Here is a 19124-nt window from a genome sequence, read left to right on the forward strand (position 1 = left end):
GGGCTTGGCGGAGATGTAGTGGGAGCTGCCACACTGAAGGCCCTGCTCCCAAAGGTGCATCTGCTTGTGCGGGGGATGGTGAGGAGACCCAGGTTGGCAGGCCGCAGGTTCCGTGAGGGATGGTGAACATGAAGGAGGTCGGTTGAATACTGAGGGGCCAGTGAATGCAGGGATTTGTAGGTGAGGATGAGAAGTTTGAAGGTTATTCGATATTTGATGGGGAGCCAGTGCAGCTGTTGGAGGGTGGGGGTGGTGTGCTGCCAGGGTTTGGTGCGGGTGAGAACCCTGGCAGCCGAGTTTTGCACATGTTGAAGCCTGTCCAGAGTTTTATTGGTGGCCCCATGGAGGATGGCATTGCAGTAGTCCAGACGTGAGGTGATGAAGGCGTGTACGAGGGTTTCAGCAACAGAATCAGAGAGTGATGGCCTGAGTCTGGAGATGTTTCTGAGGTGAAAGAAGGCAGATTTGATGACAGATTTAATGTGTGAATCAAATGAAAGGGTTGAGTCCAGGATGACACCAAGGTTGCGGACCTCCGTGGACAGCGAGGTGGAGACGCCATCCACTGAGAGGACGAGATCCGCAACCTTGTGAAGCGGAGAGTTAGGAGCAATGACAATGACTTCCGTTTTCTGGCTGTTGAGTTGGAGCAGGTTGGTCATTGAAGCAGCAATTTTATGAACTGCGCCCATGGTAGCACATTTTTTATGAAAAAGCAAACCAAATTCGTAGGATTCTATATAATGACAGTTTTTAGCTGTTGCTAAGTCGGTTCTTTTTAAAAGATGTCCTTGAATACAGCGCCAAGGAGCTGAATGAAATTTGAGTTGAGGCAGCCTCAGGGCCAGACAATGATAATAAAATGGGACAAAATGTGGTGGATTTTTGTTATGTTAAACAGTTTCATGTCCGCCAGCTGATCATTTACAAAACACTGTGAAATAAAAGAAAGCCACACCGTCCACCTGGAAAATTGTTAGCCTAACAATAATGCAAAGTATACTCAATTTGCAGTTAATGGCCTAAGACATTCCTCCAGTTTGGTTCCTTTAAGGGTTCATTGATAAACTAGCTTGCTCATTGTGTATTGTCAACGGCCACATTGATGATTATCTGATAAACTGTAAATTTGTAGGTTTGGTGCATCCACAGTCTCATCACAACTTTTCCCGTTTGCATGCTTTAAAAATAGGATCATATTTAAAGAGTTGAATATTCTTATCGTACGTCTGAGCGAGGACCTCTTCCTCACATGCAGCCTAGTTAGTTTTAATGTTTTGTTAGAGTTATTCTGTAAAGCTGCTTTATATTCTGGACAGTAGTTCTGCTTCTTGAGGGGAGGCTGCTGTTCTCTAATGCTATTCTTTCTCTTACTGTATTATTAATTTTGTAACTAGTTGTGTCGAGGAGGAACAAAATTTGCCTCAAACCCTTGATATGCTCCTCCTATAATCTGTTTGTACCAGACCTTTTCCCTGTAACCTTGACATTTCCTCACTTGTTAAGTTGTGCTGCATGATCACAAGCTTTGCATGGAAGTTGTGGCAAGCAGATGGCTAAACCTCAAACAGGTCGCACAAAGATGCAAAAATAGCCTTTTAAAAATTAGCAGCATCCAGAAATGAAAACTAGGTGACTTGCAAATGTGACATTGCCAATTTATTTTTGTTTCATATTAGGTATTTATATGCACACTATATGAAAAATGGAAAACATCTAATATTCAGCAGAACAGGCATATATTTGCACTGATTAAAAGTAAAATAGGGCGAGTTTCTGCTCCTGTGTGTGTTGCATATTGACTTGTTAAAAATACTTTATGCACCACCTTTGGAGAAAGTCAAATCAATGACCCTGAAGCTCTCGAGTCCCTCCAGTTGAGGCTTTGCTGGTCAGGATGTTCAGAGTGAGCTAGATGAATCGGGCAGCAGCTCCACAATCGATTATGATATGGACCGCCGGGGAAGGCAAGGAAAGAGCAGAGGTACAGTAAGTATAGGCCCCAGGCAAATGCAAACATCTGTGTGTTCAAACCAATTAATTGTTAACAGCTTATGACAGTGAATTTTCTCACCCACCACTCCACCTTCATTAATGCTCCTCGCCATCTCCTCATCTTCATCGTTGACCGTCTTTTGGCCCTTATATCTGCCATCTGTCTTTTTTCTCCCCTTTGAGCCCGTCATTTTCCTCCACATCTTTCTATTTTCATCCATTCTCCTGCACCTCCCTCCCCCCACTTTTCCATACCATCTCCACCTCTTTACCTCTTTTATTATCCCTTCCTCACTGCTTCATGCCCCTCTTTGTACAATTTTTTCTTGTACGTAATGGAAATGTACAGGGATGATAGTTCACTGATTGTCGTCTTGTGTCTTCCTTGGCTTCCTCCTCACACACCTCTCCTATCTTTTCTTTTTTTTATTTCTTATCTACATCACCTACCTGCACTCCACTGCCCCCACTGCCACACAGTCTTACACACACACACACACACACAGACACAATGTTGAATTAATTCCTTCAATGTTCCTGCTCACTGTCGGTGGTCTTTTATCTCTGGGGGTTGTGGAAAGGTGACTGGATGGCTCCCCATCATTAAAACCCCATCATCTGAGATGACACTGTCTGCCATTATTGACTTTCACTTTCTTTTTTTCCCACAAAGGATGTGTCCATAAAATCCAATTGGCAGATGACTATTCAACCACGATTTCATTAAAGCTGAATTTAGCACTTTTATGGACGCTTTGAGTACAGAATAATACTGAGAGAATACTGTAACACGGACAGAATAATATGAATCCTTGTGCAAAACGTCAGACCTCTTGGAACAATTTTATCATATATTCCTTATTTTCGAAAGTACAAAAAATGACCGGGGCAGACAATAACGTGTTATGGGTTTCCTGGACGGCGTTCAAGACACGTGTGTCTATATTGAGAAAGAGAGGAAGGCAAAAGGGGACAAGATGGAAATGCCAAAGTGGATCATTTCAGTGGAGGGCCAGGGTCTGTTCTCTCCTGAACAGAGGCATCCCTAAAGGTCACGTCAATAATTCTCCTGTTTCTCCAGCTGGCCATTAATCATTTGGTCGTACGTCTGTCATCATAGGGGGCTAATGAGATCTACATAGATCATTTCTTCCTCTGGCTGGAGGACAACCCTGCTGTTTAAAAAAAAGTCCTCTCATTGATCTTATGTTCCTCTCAGAGGAGGATCCACGTGTGGCCACAGTCCGTGTTTCTTTTCCGTGGGATGTTGGAGCCAGATACATGTGATGTGGGCGAGTTAATGGACCTTTTGAAATAATGTAGCATGATTAAAATGAGAGCTTGGCTGCCACAGTGGCTTTGGCTTTGTGACTGCAGTGACCTTGTATCAAAAAGTCAATCAGATATTAGATGGTGCAGTTCCACATAATAAACAAATAAAACTCTGAAGCCTGCCATTTGATAGTGAATTGAGGACAAACTGAATTATGTTCGCACTCCGAAGTACAATATCTGTCCATATTGCCCATAAAATTGACCTGCTGTTGGTGTGTTAACTGAGATGGCCCCTTAATCACTGTCAATGAATGGAGCAGCTTCAGGATTTAATTTCTGGCATGTGGAAGATACAGGATATGAGGCATGTGTCTACAAAATGAAATATCCAGTTTTTGATTAAAATGGCATCTCGCTATTTTCTCTCACAAAGTCACTGATTGTCCAAACGTAAAGTGACAATGCCTTTCAAGTCTCAAGTATCGAAGGTTTTCAGATATGAAGCAATTTTTAATAGCATTTGCTAGATTTTCCTCTAACAAGGCCTGAAATTAATCTAAACCTGATCAACCCCTCGTCTCCCCACCCGTGCTCATTAATCATCCTGTCAATCAATAAGTCAACATTTAAGATCAATGAAACTGTAGTTTAACAATGTCAAAAGAGCCATTCATCAAGCTTTTGTAAATTTGAAACGGATGTTCATCTGGGACTCTTTTCAAATAGCGGACTGGATGACAGAGTGCTCGTTAACAATGACTCAAACGTTGTAGTGAATTGAACTTTGGAATCTCTAAACATACGCCTCACAAATTGTCTGCCTGTCAGTAAGAGTACAGAATTAGTCAAAGTCAGAATCGTGTTTGTGTCCTTTTCTGGTTTTAAAGCCCCAGTATGTAACTTATTTGGCTTTTTATTAGCAAAAATCAAATATTGCTTTCATAAATACGTATTTCACTGTACTGTCACTATTCAAGTAGTACTCGAGTATTCAAGACTACTGTATAGGCTATTAACAGCCTCTTTCAACAATGGGACAAGCATGTGTGCTTTTCATCTCCAGTCGACTTCTAGACAGAATTTCCCTCTCTTCTGTCTAATGAGCAGCTGAAGTGTTTATGCCACAAAGTTTTACATTTTTATTTTAACAACATACTAAAGTGAAGCACGAGCCTCCTCTTGTTTTGACTTTTTTTTTCTTTTGCTTGCTCCTGATTCATACTGATGTTTGGAGGCCATCTCTCCCCCTATAGCTCTCCAACTGCCTGACGGCGCATCTGACCACTGATTGGTCAGATGCTGCTTGCTGTCAATCATTGCGGCAACGCGTGCAGTGTCAGATTACCCGTCTCTTTTTTTTCTCTCCTGCCTCGGGCTGACATGGTTCTCTCTGCGATGCGCATCCTTTCCACATAATGCGTCCCCTCGTGCAAAATGGGGCCCCCAATGGATCGTGGGGCCCTATATGCACAGCGCGTGTTCTGCGTGTAGGGAGGGGGGGCGGCTCTGAAGATACTGTTGCAGATCTGGCCGAGCCTGTCCATATTCAGGTGCTGTACTGTGGTCCCACCAGCTGTGCTGGGCTGTTTCTTGACAGCAGTGCTGTGTGTCAGGTTTGAGCAGATGAGCAGGCGAGTTGCCAGTGGATTGGATTTAAAACTAAGAAAATAAAAAAGTATGCTTTCCAGTTAAATCCTGCCCCTGTCACCGTGATTCCCAAGCTGTCACACTCAACTGCAGACACTGACAACACTGTCAAAAAACAAATTTACTGTACACAAAACATTTTCTTGATGATTATTTGCATGCGTACAATTTTCTCATCGTTCCCACATTTATGTTGTGACAAGCAATACATTTATCTAGTTTCTGACTTGTGTTTTATTTACTGATTTATATTCAGTCTGTGTGCCTTAATCACAGATAATGCATCACATATCCAGAATCATTCAATTATAGAAGGAACATGCCCTATGCCCCACAAAGAATACAGTAGCATTTTAAATTTTCCCTTTTATCCATCCTTCTGACAAACATAATGTTAAGTCCATTGTTGTCTTGGCCTGATCTTTGCTTTTAAAATACAGAATGAAAGCTCATTATGTGAGTCATGAGAGAGATGCTCTGTGTGCAGGAGGAAAATCAAATGGTTTTTGTCTGAGTGTGCCATGCAGGCTTGCCTGCTTGCCTTCATAATGCTACAATAAATAGCAGAAAACTCAGTCTCCACAGTGCCACAAAAAATAAACAGAAAAAAAAGAAAAAAGTAAAGCAGATGAAACACCAATCTCTGACTTTCCTGGTTTGGTCTGTGTACTCCCAGTGAAACTTCAGAGCATGTCCCCACATAGACACATACCTCCCTCTTAAGTTGATCTCAAGTAGCTCTGTTTTTAGTTGTTTAGTTTAGTTTAGTTTTAAAGGACAGTTTAAAGGTTGTTGTATTTCAATTCGAATTACATTTTTTCCATTCAAAATATAAAAATGTAGTCTGTTGGTAAAAAAAAACATAAGGTCTAATTTAAGGATGAACCTGAATAAGTCAACAAATTATCCATTTAACTGTGATGAATTGATAATACAAATAATTGTTCTGTAGCAACGTCGCTGCCCACTGAGTAATTTGAAATAAAGACAGAGCCATTTATTTTTCAAGCCCATTGACTTTTACATAAATCTTAAAGGAACATAATGGGGGGGCTGTGCATGTTTCACACCACTAAACGCAAACTACTCACTGTGCATCACTGTCCACCATTTTCCAAAGCAACTTCTCTTCAACTAATTTGTGATGGCAGCCCTACACAGGACTCAAAATAATATAATAATAATAAAATATTAGAGTTTGTACGGTACATTACTTTACTTTACTTTATTTGTTTATTTGACTGGGACATCGCACATCAATGTACATATAAGAAACATGTAAATGTGCCGGATTATAGCATCGATGCTAATTTCCATCCGGAGTCCCAGGACATAAATACAATACAGTAACAGGGGAACACAGTTACACAACATGACAAGTAGACAACAAGGTAAAAAACAGGTTCACATTCACTGTCTGAAAGCACTGATGGGCTCAGAGAGGAAAGTACAACAGGGTCTTTCAGGAGTCCAGAAACAGTAATGGACACTGACATCTATTTATAGAGGGAACCGCTAAAGACGGTGAATAGAAAAGCTGAACAAAGAGGGGGAGAGCAGAGCCACTGGCAGTGTTTTTATAATGCTTTCATGTCAGGAGGACAGATAATCTAATGCAAAATGACTCTGTAGTGAAAAAGTCTCTAGCTTTTACTTCCATTACGCCTCAGATTTATTTATTTTTTTGTTTTTAACCAGATAAAGACTACAACAGTGTAGCCAAGTTTTCATCCAAATTACCAAAAGTTACCTAAAGTCCAGAAACTTTCTGATAGGGTGAAGAATACATCTATGGTCTGAGCAGAAAGAGGGGGCAGATTATTGTGCTTTCCTCACGGGGAGCCCAGATTTTTAGCAGAGCCTTCAATTTACAAGACGGATGCCTGAGATGGTGACTAACAATTTAACAGAATCAGAATTTATACTCAGAAAATGTATTATCCTTACAAATCATGTGATTTGTCATAGTTGTTACCAAGGGAAGAGAAAAATAACATACAGACAAGATGTATCTGCTTTTTACGTGTTCAGGGCTTGTAGTCAGCGAAGTAAATGTCCTAATCACTATTCTGACCACAACATCTTATACAGTTGGGATGAGTGAGGAAAACATGTTTTTGAAATTCATCTTCTGCAGCTCTCTGGGCGATGCCATAAAGTCACACCCTGATTTATTTCTCTTTCTTAAGAGATATCCAAGAATTATGCCCCATTTTAAGAAATCCCTGAAGGTACTAATTCATATTCTCTATATGATTGGACCATCAATACTGAGGGTAAGTGAAGGTCGCTCTGACAGTTTTATGGGTTGGCAGGTTTGCCTGTCTCACCGCTGTTGTTTCACAAAGCTCTGCTCCTCTTCCGGCTTTGCTGATTGCATTGTATCGTGACAGACGGACAGTTCAAAAGATAGCAAATACAATCAAAGCTACATTAGACTGAATGTGACCTCTGCATGCTCGCTCCTCATAGGTTGCTGATAATATAAAGTAGCTTACCCAGCTCCCAGTAGTCTTCCCTCCTGGGTTGTATTTATCAAACTGTCTTGACATAAGTGATATAAACAGGTTTTCGTCATCCGTGTTGCTATAACTGATGACCAAGGTGACCTGTTTGTCACTGATCATAGATCAATAAACAAGCTCTGTGAACATTCAATAAAACCAGGCACTGGCCTCACAATGCATTATGCTCTCAGCTGAGAGATGTTTTTACTGCCAAAAACAATAACAATAAAAAAAGATCAAAGGCCTCACAAAGGCTCTCACATCTATTTTAAACGATGGTAGGATCCACTGACTGATTCGTAGCTTGAAAGACAAAACAGCACATGTCCGCTTTATGCCATGTGAAGCATTAGATGAATATTTTATGTTTTTTTTTTCCAGACCTGCGTTTGATATTAATGAACTTTCAGTCTGAGTCTGAGCTGATTGTTTGCCGAGATGACGTATCCGCCTGCCCACCTGTTATAAATATTTATAGCATGCGAGTGGACAAAGGTTAAATAGGAGCGTTTTGTTTTTGGCTCTCTCACTCCAGTTCTTCTCCGTGATTGGTAGTCAAGAAATGTTGCTGTCCGTGGTGCTGAACCAATGCTCCACTTACACTCAAGTGGAGGATTCTCTTTCACTCTTTTTCTCTTTTATTCTACTCCTCCTTTTGTCCCTCTCAGTTGGTTTTGGAACAGTTAATGTTGTCAGTCACATAGAGGAACGGCGGAGGTGCCAGAAGAGAAAAGTGTGGGGGGGTATACTATTGAAGTGCTTTAATGCCTTGCTCCACTTCTATATGATCCTTCACCTTTCCCGCACTAAGAAAAACAAGGGATACGATTGGAAAGAAAGGGAAAATGTGAAAGTTTTATTGACCTTGACCTTGAAAAAAAAGTTACAGAAAATCTTATGTAAAGATCTCAAAAAAGCGATTAAAAGTTCTTCTGCCCTCGGTGCTGACATACTTGACCCATGTCGGAAACCTCTTTAATTCTCCCTCTTTTCCTTTTCTGCTTTTCTTTCTATAACAACATCTCAAACAAAACGGAAAGCCTCTAGGAGTGTGAGTGTCATGAGTATGGCTGTGCGTGGCAAAACAATTGCATCCTGTCCAGTGCATAATAGACGGGTGGAAGTGTAAACGCTGTGTGCCATGAAATCAATGGTCCACTGCTTGGTGGCTGGCTGACTCCTCTCAAAACACACCCAGGCGGGTGCCATAAAGGATGTTTATTAGGCTGACAAGTCGACACTGCAGCTCCTTGTCATGCTCTGATAATAGGGGCCAGGCACAGACCAGTGGAAGCCTTGCTTTAGCTGGTTAGGAGACAGACAACCCCTTCAGGGGTGCACATAGGAGAGAAAGGAGAGGAAATAAGAGAGGAGAAGAAAAGAAAGAAGGAAGAGGGCGGACGGTATATTAGTACAGCTAGTGGCTGTTTTGTGAGTGGAAGAAAAAAGGAAAGGAGAGGGAGAGGAGCGAGGTAGAGTCAGGTGGAGAAAAAGAGTTTCAGAGGGGTTAGAGACGGGCAGATTGTACAGATTGTGCCATCAGTGCCACAGAGTGAAGTATTTGATGTAATCCCAGAATAACACTGTAATATTTTCACCAGGCCTGCTACCAGTTTAAGGCACAGATGCATGGAAATAACTGGATACAGTGCTGCAATCCTATTTTTCTGATGTATGTTGCTTGCCAAACGCATCTGGCTCAAAAATCTCTCAAGCTTCCTCAGGCTGTGACATTTTTGGGCCCAGAGAGAGAACATGCATACATTACAGGTTTTCTCTGTCTCAGCCATGGATGATTCTCTGGGTGCTCTGGACTCAAAAATGGCTTCTGGATTTGCTTTCATGTTTTCCGTTTTGTTTTCATTACTGTCTCCCATGCTAGCCCGGTCCGTGCTTTCCTCTGCCCTACAACTTTACATTGTGATAAAGTAAATAAAATTATTCTTAAACCTTTTAAAATGCTGTGTTACAAGTGACCACTGGGTGAAATTAGCAGCAAGGCTGAATGGCAGGCCTATGCAGCTCTCATCTCAATACATCCAGTCTGGGCTGACTTCCTGCTCTCACAGATGGGGGGTGAAGATAATTTACTGTTGAGCTGAAATGATTAATGGTTTTAACCGATTTGTCAATCGACTGGCAGTTATTTTAATGATCAAATTATTATAATGTCAAGTTTCATGGTGTTTCCTTGGCCTTCAGGAAATTATGACGGGAGTTTTCAAAATTTCATAGCAGATGATAATTAACTGATCAATCAAGAAAATAAGCAGCAGGAGAAGAAAATAATTGTTGCGCCCTAATTTGCTGATAAATTCTACCAGATTTAATTGGTCTGAGATTCTGTACCAAAAATTTAGTAGATTTAGATGCCTATAATCTATAGGGATTGACCCTTCATGCCAGGTCACTCTTACTCAAAGCAGGAAATGATGTTGATTTGGAGGCCAACCCTATTTTTTTATGTTAAGGTTACCTCACTAGTCAAAATCTGACCACTATGTTCACTAACAAAAGTGAAAAAAAAAGAAGTAAATCAATTTGTAATTATGATTATTTGTTAAATTCATTTTAGCAGATGCATGCTATTAATGGAGAAAGTGAAGTCTACATGTGCACTTTCGTCATATAGCCGAAAACCTATTCATCCCTTGGGGATGAATAAAGTTTTTTGAATTGAATTGAATTGAATTGAATTGAAGGCTGTAATTGTACAGTATTATACAAAGAAGATGATAAAACATTGAAGGTTAGGTTTCCAGTGCTCTCTCTCTCTCTCTCTCTCTCTAGACAAACTCACATGACAGTTTTCTGGTTACGAGTCTTCACTTTTCTGATCGCTCAGCAACAATGGATATTTATAATTATTGATGACCCAAGGCAAACTCGGTGTAGACGGATGAGGCGATAACAGCACTGCAGCAGTAGACTCACACTGGCAGCCACAGCACTTAAGTGAGGTAACAGTCATATACAGGGGAGGTGATGCAAGAGGTTTAAGTCTTTCCTGCATGTTATATTATTACTGTTGAAGTTTGCTGTTCAGAGCCCATTACAAAATCCTCCTCAGGCAATCAGGAAATGTCCTGCATCTCCTGAGGGCTGCCCGTCAATGTTGGTAATGATTGCATAATGGAAAAATATATATTTTTGGGTCAGAGGTTGTCATGCTTCCTGGAGCTCCAACTGTAGCCCTCAAACCCAAATTTCCTCAGAGCATAGTGAAGTTTGAGTGAGTTTCTTGGTTACAGACAGATTTAAATTGCATTTTTCCTGTTCTCATATTTTCTGCATACTCTTGCTGTGTTGTGTTGTCAGCATCTTTGGTGAAATGGATACAATGAAATGCATCAGAGACTTTTAAGATACTCTGTTATGCTCTTTTCCTTTCCTCTCCTTTCCTTTCCTTTCCTCTCCTCTCCTCTCCTCTCCTCTCCTCTCCTCTCCTCTCCTCTCCTCTCCTCTCCTCTCCTCTCCATCGTTCTCCTGTAATGAGCAGCTCTACTCTATTCACTGCGAACCCAGAACAGATGCAAGCTATAAATCAGCTAATCAATGGCACCAAAGTTAGTCCCTGAACAATATTGTAGGAAAACGGCTTGAATGAGCTCATTGATTCGGCTTCACAAATCGTTATTTCCCCTAGAAAGGCTGACCTTGAAAGACAACAAGGTCGTTACTTGTCACTCCTCACACAGGAGAAACCGCACCATGCACTTTTAACCATATGATGTATTTCACTCATTGACTCGTGTTGCATATTTCAAATGTATATAATGTAGAGTCATTCTTTATAAGTGGAACCTCTCCCTGTGACCTCCATAAAAATAAAAGAAACCAGGTCAAAGCGAAAAGATGAGGCGATGAGATGAGATGTGGCTTATTTCTTGCTAACTCATCATAAAATAGTGCAACACACCTCCATTCTTCCACGGGTCAGTCCTTTTGAGTCAGCTCTGCAGAGGGAAGTTCCCAGCACTGTTATGTCATCAGGGACAAGAGGACAGAGAGAGAGAGAGAGAGAAAGCGCTACAAAAGAAGCTAGTTTAATTAAAGTTGGCAGATTTACTCGCCTAGCTGAGTTTAAGGCATAGGCGGCCCGGGCTGATGGGGTGGGGTAGAGTGGAGGAGGGGGGCAAAGTGGCAGTCGTTAAAATGAATCATGCCAGGCAGGGGTGGAAAAGAGCCCCCCTGAGGGACGGGTGGGGGGATGACGGTGGGCAGTCGGAGGCTGTTCTGTAATGAGGACAAATAGCTGAGAGGTTTGTCGTCTGAGAAAGGGTCTGGTGCTGGCCTGGGAAATATGCATAGTGCAATACCTTCAGCTCCTGTGACATGTTGGCTGCACTTTGTCATGTTAGCGAAGACAGAGGGGGGCAGAATGGATGAGGTAACAAGTAAGAAAGCTGAAAGACAAGCACAAAACAACTAAAACACACAAGGATGTCAATGGTAACTTGGGAAATTTGGAAAAATCTGGAGATTTATTGACATTTACACAATTTAGACCTGAACTATTTGAAAACCATGCACATAAAACTTTGGTGGTTTAACCTTTTATCAACTTTAAAGAGCTCAGAGTGGCTGATCTGCAGTGTAATCAGCAGCTTATTATCAAAATACTTCCAGCTGTCTTAGACAATAAGCTGTAACACCTTGCTGTGCTCTGTGAACTTCTTCCACTCACACAATCAGTGTCGGGCTCATTTCTGACATAAAGTAATGTGATCCTCATTACTTGCCCTTTGAATAAAACAGTTGTATCATTTGCAGTCAGTTCCCTCTCAAAATTGGCAATTACGTCGCTGCGCCACTGCACCTCTGTCTGAATGATCAGGGCAATGACAGTAATGAATCCATCCACCAGAGAAAGTAAACTTTGGTAACATTTCTCATTGAAACTGCTAAGAGTGTGTGAGCTTTTCTTTTCCCTGAGAGGATGATGACTAATTATGATGAAATGAATTCAATAGCTTTTACATAATTAAATGCAAATTGGTTATGTGGATGATTTCAAATTTTTCTATCGCAAAAAGTTTAAATGAAAATTTCCATCCAACAGTGCTGTATATTTCTTCTGTTGCTTTCCCTCTACATACATTAACAACTGCACTCGAGTTCTGAAAAACATGTAATTCACAAGCTTCCTGTTCAGATGTCAGTGTGTATGGTGATAAAAACAGGCAAGTGATACGTGATTTGTGTGTGTGTGTGTTCATGTGGGTGAGCAGGGCCGTGCTTTGCAGCAATCTTGGCAGCTATCAAACACGCAGAGTACATGTGTAAAACGTGGTGCATGCAGCAGCTGCTGTCTACTCCCAGTGCCAGACTTTAATGGTGCTGAGCAGCCGAAGGAGGCCTGTGTTCTGGTCATGAGTGCGGGCATGTCACTGTGGTTCGTCTGTTTCCAGGGATTTGAATGGTGTGAAGATCATCCAACCATCTTATTCCCCTCTTTATCTTTTTGATTTTTGTTCTTTGTCTCACCTCCCACACTCTGCTTCTCTCATTTCCCTTTCTTGTCCTGTCACTTTCTCCCCCAAGCTGGTGAATGTCCAGGGGAATGAATGACATGATGAATTGAAAGCTGTGAAAATAGGAGTACCCCGAAACCACACACACACACACACACACACTCTCACACCTCCTCACTCACTCACCAAATGCACTGTCTGCTGCGACAGCAGATGTGACTGGATTCATGTCAGCACTGTCAGATCCCCCCCTCTTCCCTTTCCCTCTCTGTATAATGGAATTTATAATTTATAATCACCATCTGTAAATCCCCTTATTTATGTCTTTGTCTCCCTGAGTCATTTAGAAGCAATTTTTATCTTTCCTAACTAAACAAAGCAAGAGACATGGGATATGCACCAACGGATTTCCCGGGCATTGTGCCATCTCAAATGCAGTAGAACAATAGATAACACTTAGTTTTATACATCCTACAAAAAACAAAATATGCCCATACTGTATATATCGAGGCAGAAACATATACAGGTACCTTATACCTAACTGCTTTTAGAGGTATCGAGTCCTTATGCCCTTAAAAAGAAACTAAATCTAAGTTTTCCCAATTGATCTTCCTTACTTTAAATTGATTCTGTGGTTTCATCCCACTGATTGAGTTAGCTGTGTTTTTTTTCTAAAGTCTCATTTTCAGCAGAGTAAGCTGGTTGGATCTATCAGCACCTAAGATGTGAGCTGTCACTCCACAGGACACCTTAGTGCAGCAGAACTCTCAAAAGCTCAAATGTTCTTCAACTTTGCCTTCTTTTCCACATTTTTTTTCCTCCAAATTCTTGGACATGTGCGCCCACCCATCGTCTGGTGAGAATTAGTCTTGAGAAAATCAGATGTCCTCAATATGGAGCCCCTTCTGTGCTGCATTGATGTTCTTTGTTTTCTAATTTGGAGCCTGTGGGTTGCAGTTGTAACATACCTGTATTTATTTCTTGAAAACATTTTAAATTAGGCTCAGAAACAAGCTCAGATATCCAATCTCGCTGACCTAGATGTTGAATTGTTTGTTTATTCTCACTTTAATGTAAAATCAAACTTTCATAAAGCACCACAGTGTCTACTGTATGTCAGCGTCTCTCTCTGTCCTTGTGAATATTAATTTCTGTTGCAGCATGTTTATTTTTGTGTCTGCTTTTCTAGCTATGTTTTTATAGTTGAGAAGACATAAACAAATGTTTAATTCAGACTCAAGTCTGACCTTGTAAACACACCGAGGCAAAAAATAATTTCAGAACAAGTAAATGATTGCACTTTAATGTTTAATGTTGAATATAGCCTGGAATAGTCAGCTTTTGTGTGAAGCTCTGCAGCATGACCTTAGGTTAGTTGAAATCATTCAGTGTGTGTGTGTGTGTGTTTGTGTACACACACAGAGACACCGATATTTTAAAGCTATATGCTTATTAAACACTCAAACTTGTCTACACACTGATTGTAAGACCAAGCACTGGAACAATATGGCACCCTAATTAGGATGATGAGAGAAGCTCATAAGACAAGTGCCTTATTCAACAGGAAAGGTCGTGTGCAGTAATTCTAGATCACACACACACACACACACACACACACACTGTTGCACACACACAAACAAACAAAACCATGACGTCATCCACTGCCTCTATCAGGAGTCTGTATCAAGTACTGGCTCATGTCTCAAGAGTAAAATGAGCATCACTTTTGTCCTCCAAAACCATTATACAGTACATGCTAATTATCTTAGCTGCAATGCATGTGTATGTAAAGTGCTGTATGTGGTTGCACAGCAGTATAACGAGTGATGGTAAATAATGTTTAGTTTACAATAGTTACAGTAAATACATTTAAAATGGATCATAATACGATTTAATCAATATTTTTTTCCTGCTTCTGTGTTCTGATACCATGTGCCAAGCTGTATTTTTGTGCAGTTTTGTTTGATTGGGGGCGTGGGGGTTACTCAGAAGGGAGCAATCACAGGATCACAGGACACAATGTGGCACTGTCAGATTATGCACAGTTTAGCCTCTGTGTTGTTGACATGTTTCAAATGTCTGAAACCTCTCCTCTTTGTGTTTTACAGCTGCAACCCAGTGGGCTAACCCCAAACGGATCAACTGCGGTTGGTGCTTTTAAGGTGAGTTGCAGCCTCTGATGCATGCTTTAGCATACCTTTGTGCATTTTTGTGTGTATGTGTTATTCTTTCCTCCTATAGTATATGAGTGTATGCAAAAATGTGGAAAAATGTATTCATGCAGCAAACAATGAAAACAACTCTGCGTGGTGCCTGACGTGACTACAATACATGAAATAAACAATCACTCACTTTGCTTTTCAATGCAAATATTAATGTTTCTTTGATTATGGCTGCTGCATACCTTCTTCCTGTAGGTCTTTCATGTTTCTTAAATCCCTTTTATTTGGGTTTTCTGTGTGAAGTGTTGCTGGAACTTCCCTTTTCTCTCTTCAGATAAGCTGAGGCCCATTTGTTATCTGCGTGTGTCCCTGGATACCCTCTTTAGCCACATATAGCACAGGAGCACATACTTTAGGAGCAATCACTGTGCTGCATATCTCAGTGATCTAGAGACACCATTACTCTTCCTGCAATAGGTTTACCGTGTAGCTCACTCCAGAGGGGGGTGATGTATTAACTTTCAACTTCTGCTGCAGTTTAAAAACCATCTGTATTAAATTTGTGTGTCATCCTCCTGTTCAGCAGCCAGCAGGCCACATGGTTCAGTCGATGCTCTTTATGATTTTTGCACAGTTTGTCATCGTTGACTTGTTTGTTAACTTTCATCAGGCTGATTTGGATAAGATATAGTTGTCACAGCAGTGTAATCCAAGGATCTTACACACATGTATTTTGCCTGTTTAACAGAAAGAAAATGTACAGGCGTCTTTTTAGCTGTAGAGACAGCCCGAGGCAGACAAGCCCTCTCAGAGTTGTCAAGAATTAGCAAACCAAGTATAAAGTAACAGCTGCAGTCTGCTTGATTTGCCTCACAGCGTTCTTCTGGGTGCATTTGATTCAAGTGTGTCTATCTCTGAATTTCTTTGTATTATCAATTATACTGTAGGATATGTTGATAGAAAAATGTTGCAAGTTATCTTATTCGAGATGTAGAAACCTCTCCTGTCAACATTGTTGGAATTCTTTCAGTAGCCAAACCTACATTAATTCACACTAATTGTGAAGCTGAGGAGACCAAACTCAAAGGGGAATATTGAGGTAAATAAACATTTTTAAGTTTTAAAAAATATGAATAAACACATGCATGAAAATGGATATGCAAGGTCACTAATGATCTTCTAAAAATATTTCAAAACTTTTTTAACAGTAATTGCTTCATTTTTTGAAGGTCTAACCGATCAGTAGAGGAGTTAAGGTTGCACACAGGTCTCATGGGCCTTTTGATAACAGTGGATAACAGCAACAGGAATAGTAAATGACATTGCAACAAACATACAGTTTTCTATTCTTAAGTCTGTAATAATGCACTACAAATAAACTCATCTATACGTTTGATCCTGGCTTAAGTAGATCCCTGCTGTTCTGACCCTATTGTGGAGAAGTACTTATTTTGAGCCTCGGTGGTAGGCAGAGGGAAGGAAGGAGGCAGCGCTGCATGTTTGCCTTTCTAATTACTTCTCATAGGAACCCAGCCATTGATTGTTGCAAATGCCCATTGATTTTTAGCAGGGCTCTACTCCATTTGACGTTTGTGCTAAATGCCAGGGGGGGGTCGGATGACGTCTGTGTGTCAGTGAAGTCTGTGACATCACTATGTCTTTTTTGTGTTTAAGCGCGTGTGTGTGTGTGTGTGTGTGTGTGTGTGTGTGTGTGTGTGTGTGCGCGCATGCAAGTGTGTTTGTGCATATTTATGTGCACATGTATTAAATGAGATTGGGTCTGGGTAGCTGACGAATAGGAAAGTTTCTGCATTGCTTTTGGCCCAGGCAGCCAAATCGAGACACATTGATCTTGCTGGGGGAAACACTGTGCTTACTTGCACATTGAGATAGCCAAAGGCTATTGGCAAACTGTTTGTTCTCATTGGATAAAATCACAAGACTTTCCTCCCAGTGGTCTAAACAGATCACTATGTCAGAAGGTCAGAAAGAGTGCCACAATTAATCAGCGAGACACCTTCAATATTTTTGGAAACAAAATGTTGGGTGATGCCATGGGTCTATAGGGCCTTAATTATCTTTAAGCTAATTTAGCCCACATTGCATAATGTTGAGATGACACTAAGTCAAGTTCAAAAGAGTGCAAAGCCAGAATCAAAAACTTGTTAACCCAATATGAAGAGATGCTAAGATTCATTTTCAGACTGTCTCTTAGATAAAAACTGAGTATTTAATCTCTGAGTGTTTTTTTTTCTTGCTATTTACACGGATATAGTTTCTGGTTTTTATTTTTGTTCACTTATAGCTACTTGCTGTTTTCAGGATCAGCACAAAATGATCCACATATTCCTTGATACTTATGGTGTGGGTAGTTTGGAACAAGTTGATTAATTTGAACAATTTGAATAGGCAAGCAGCTGTTGACCTCCTGAATATACTGTAACAGCATTTTTTCTAAAAATAAATAAATCGATAAAAGGATTCCGATTATGTGAATCACAAATCTGTGTTTGACGTGTCGTGACTTTGAGGGCTCCGTTAGAGTATGTTCCAAACCAGCTTGACAGTCTTCAGGATATTGGTTCCAGTCACTTGATTTTCCACATTACATCTGTGATGTGACAGGTCCTGTATTTCCACTGAGGTTCACACTAGGCCCAGCGCTTGCCGGCTAACTTGCCATTTGGTTTTGTGCTGTGACCCCACAGCACATGCTGGCCAATACTAACTGTGCGGTGGGTATTGGAAACTCAAAGGTGTCAATCTCGATCATTTGATATACCCAGCCTGCCGTAATGGGGCTTGAAATGTATCCAGCCCCACTGGATGAACTGGTTCGACACTAGTTACTGCTCAAAATCTCCCAGTTAAAGAATACAGCAGTTAAAAACAGATGATTCTTTCCCAGTTGGTGTCACACGTGTGAATGTGTTAACTCCTCTCCTGAGTGTTATGGCCTCTTACCCGCTTTACTGTGGTTTATGGATTTGTTGCCTCAGCAAATAGCCTGCTTTAATGGGGAATTTACCATCGTCATTGTTCCTAACCTTTGGTCCTGTGAGGGGTTTGAATAATGCAACACTCTGTCCTCAGCTTCATTTGAATATATCTGTCTGGTCAGCAGAGAGAGGAGGAGACAAAGACGACAGGAGAAAGACAGAAGCACAGAAAGGCCAAGTGACAGAAAGTGAAGGGGGATGAAAAAGAGAGAAAGTTCGTAAGAAAAAGACAAACTAAGAGAGTATTCGACAAATCAAGACTCGGAGAGAAATGGATGGAAAGATTAATAGTGAGAGAGAGGACCACACAGCAAAGCAGATATATGAGGCTTTCAGTGGATATCTAATGTGATTTGCTTGGGTAATGAGACAGGCAGCCATTTGTATGTTTCAGTGTTACACTGCTTGTCACGGTTTTTCTGCGCCGTGTACCTGCATCGCCACCCTGATTATCAAGAGGTTTGGAGACGTTTATTTTTAGTTGTCCGGAAAGTATGTAGACAGCCTCTGATGGATGGGAACAGTCTTACATTGTGGCAGAAACAACGGTAGCAGGATTGACTGTAGTGTTGGCAATAACACTGTCACTACATCACACAGAGAAAAACAGCTTTGCCCGTTTAAAGTTTAATTCAGATATGCTGAGTTTGTTTGTGATACAGTATACTAAGTCAGCAAATGATTGCAGAGAAAACTGAAATTTGTTGGATATGTTTAGTCAAATAAACATGAGGACAGCGTGTGCGTGTTACACAGTAATAGATCAAGAAACCTTTAAATATAGAAAATGAAACACAAAGAGAGAAGGAAACCATCATTATTTAATTAGCTGAGATTGTGTTTGCACACAAAGGTTTTAATATCAAGATGACAAAAAGGCAACATTATTTATTACTTAAAAACGTATTGACTCAGCTACTTTAGTCAGTTTAATGATTGTTTTTACACTTTGTGAATGAGGAGATGTATTTTTGTGGAAAATTATTTTGTAGATTTTCCTCTTTTAACTGGTGTTTATTGCAGTAATGGACATCTAACTGAATAACAGTAATGCATAGTTTTAAA

The 19124-nt window shown here is 40.7% G+C and overlaps 1 protein-coding gene across 9 annotated transcripts in view; it reads left to right on the forward strand.

Annotated features, from left to right (window-relative positions):
• tnr (tenascin R (restrictin, janusin)) overlaps window positions 1–19124 on the forward strand; it is a 163586-nt gene that overhangs the window by 39489 nt on the left and 104973 nt on the right. For 7 of the 9 annotated variants that reach the window (XM_085804744.1, XM_085804750.1, XM_085804747.1 and 4 more), the window contains exon 2: window positions 15007–15060. The exons of the other annotated variants lie outside the window; for them this stretch is intronic. The gene's annotated coding sequence lies outside the window, so the exon portion shown is untranslated. The remainder of the gene's footprint in view (window positions 1–15006; window positions 15061–19124) is intronic. 9 annotated transcript variants of the gene reach the window in all.

This window comes from Trachurus japonicus, chromosome 17 (genome assembly GCF_045865225.1).
Source record: "Trachurus japonicus isolate A0001 chromosome 17, Traja_1.0".
Taxonomy (NCBI): domain Eukaryota; kingdom Metazoa; phylum Chordata; class Actinopteri; order Carangiformes; family Carangidae; genus Trachurus; species Trachurus japonicus.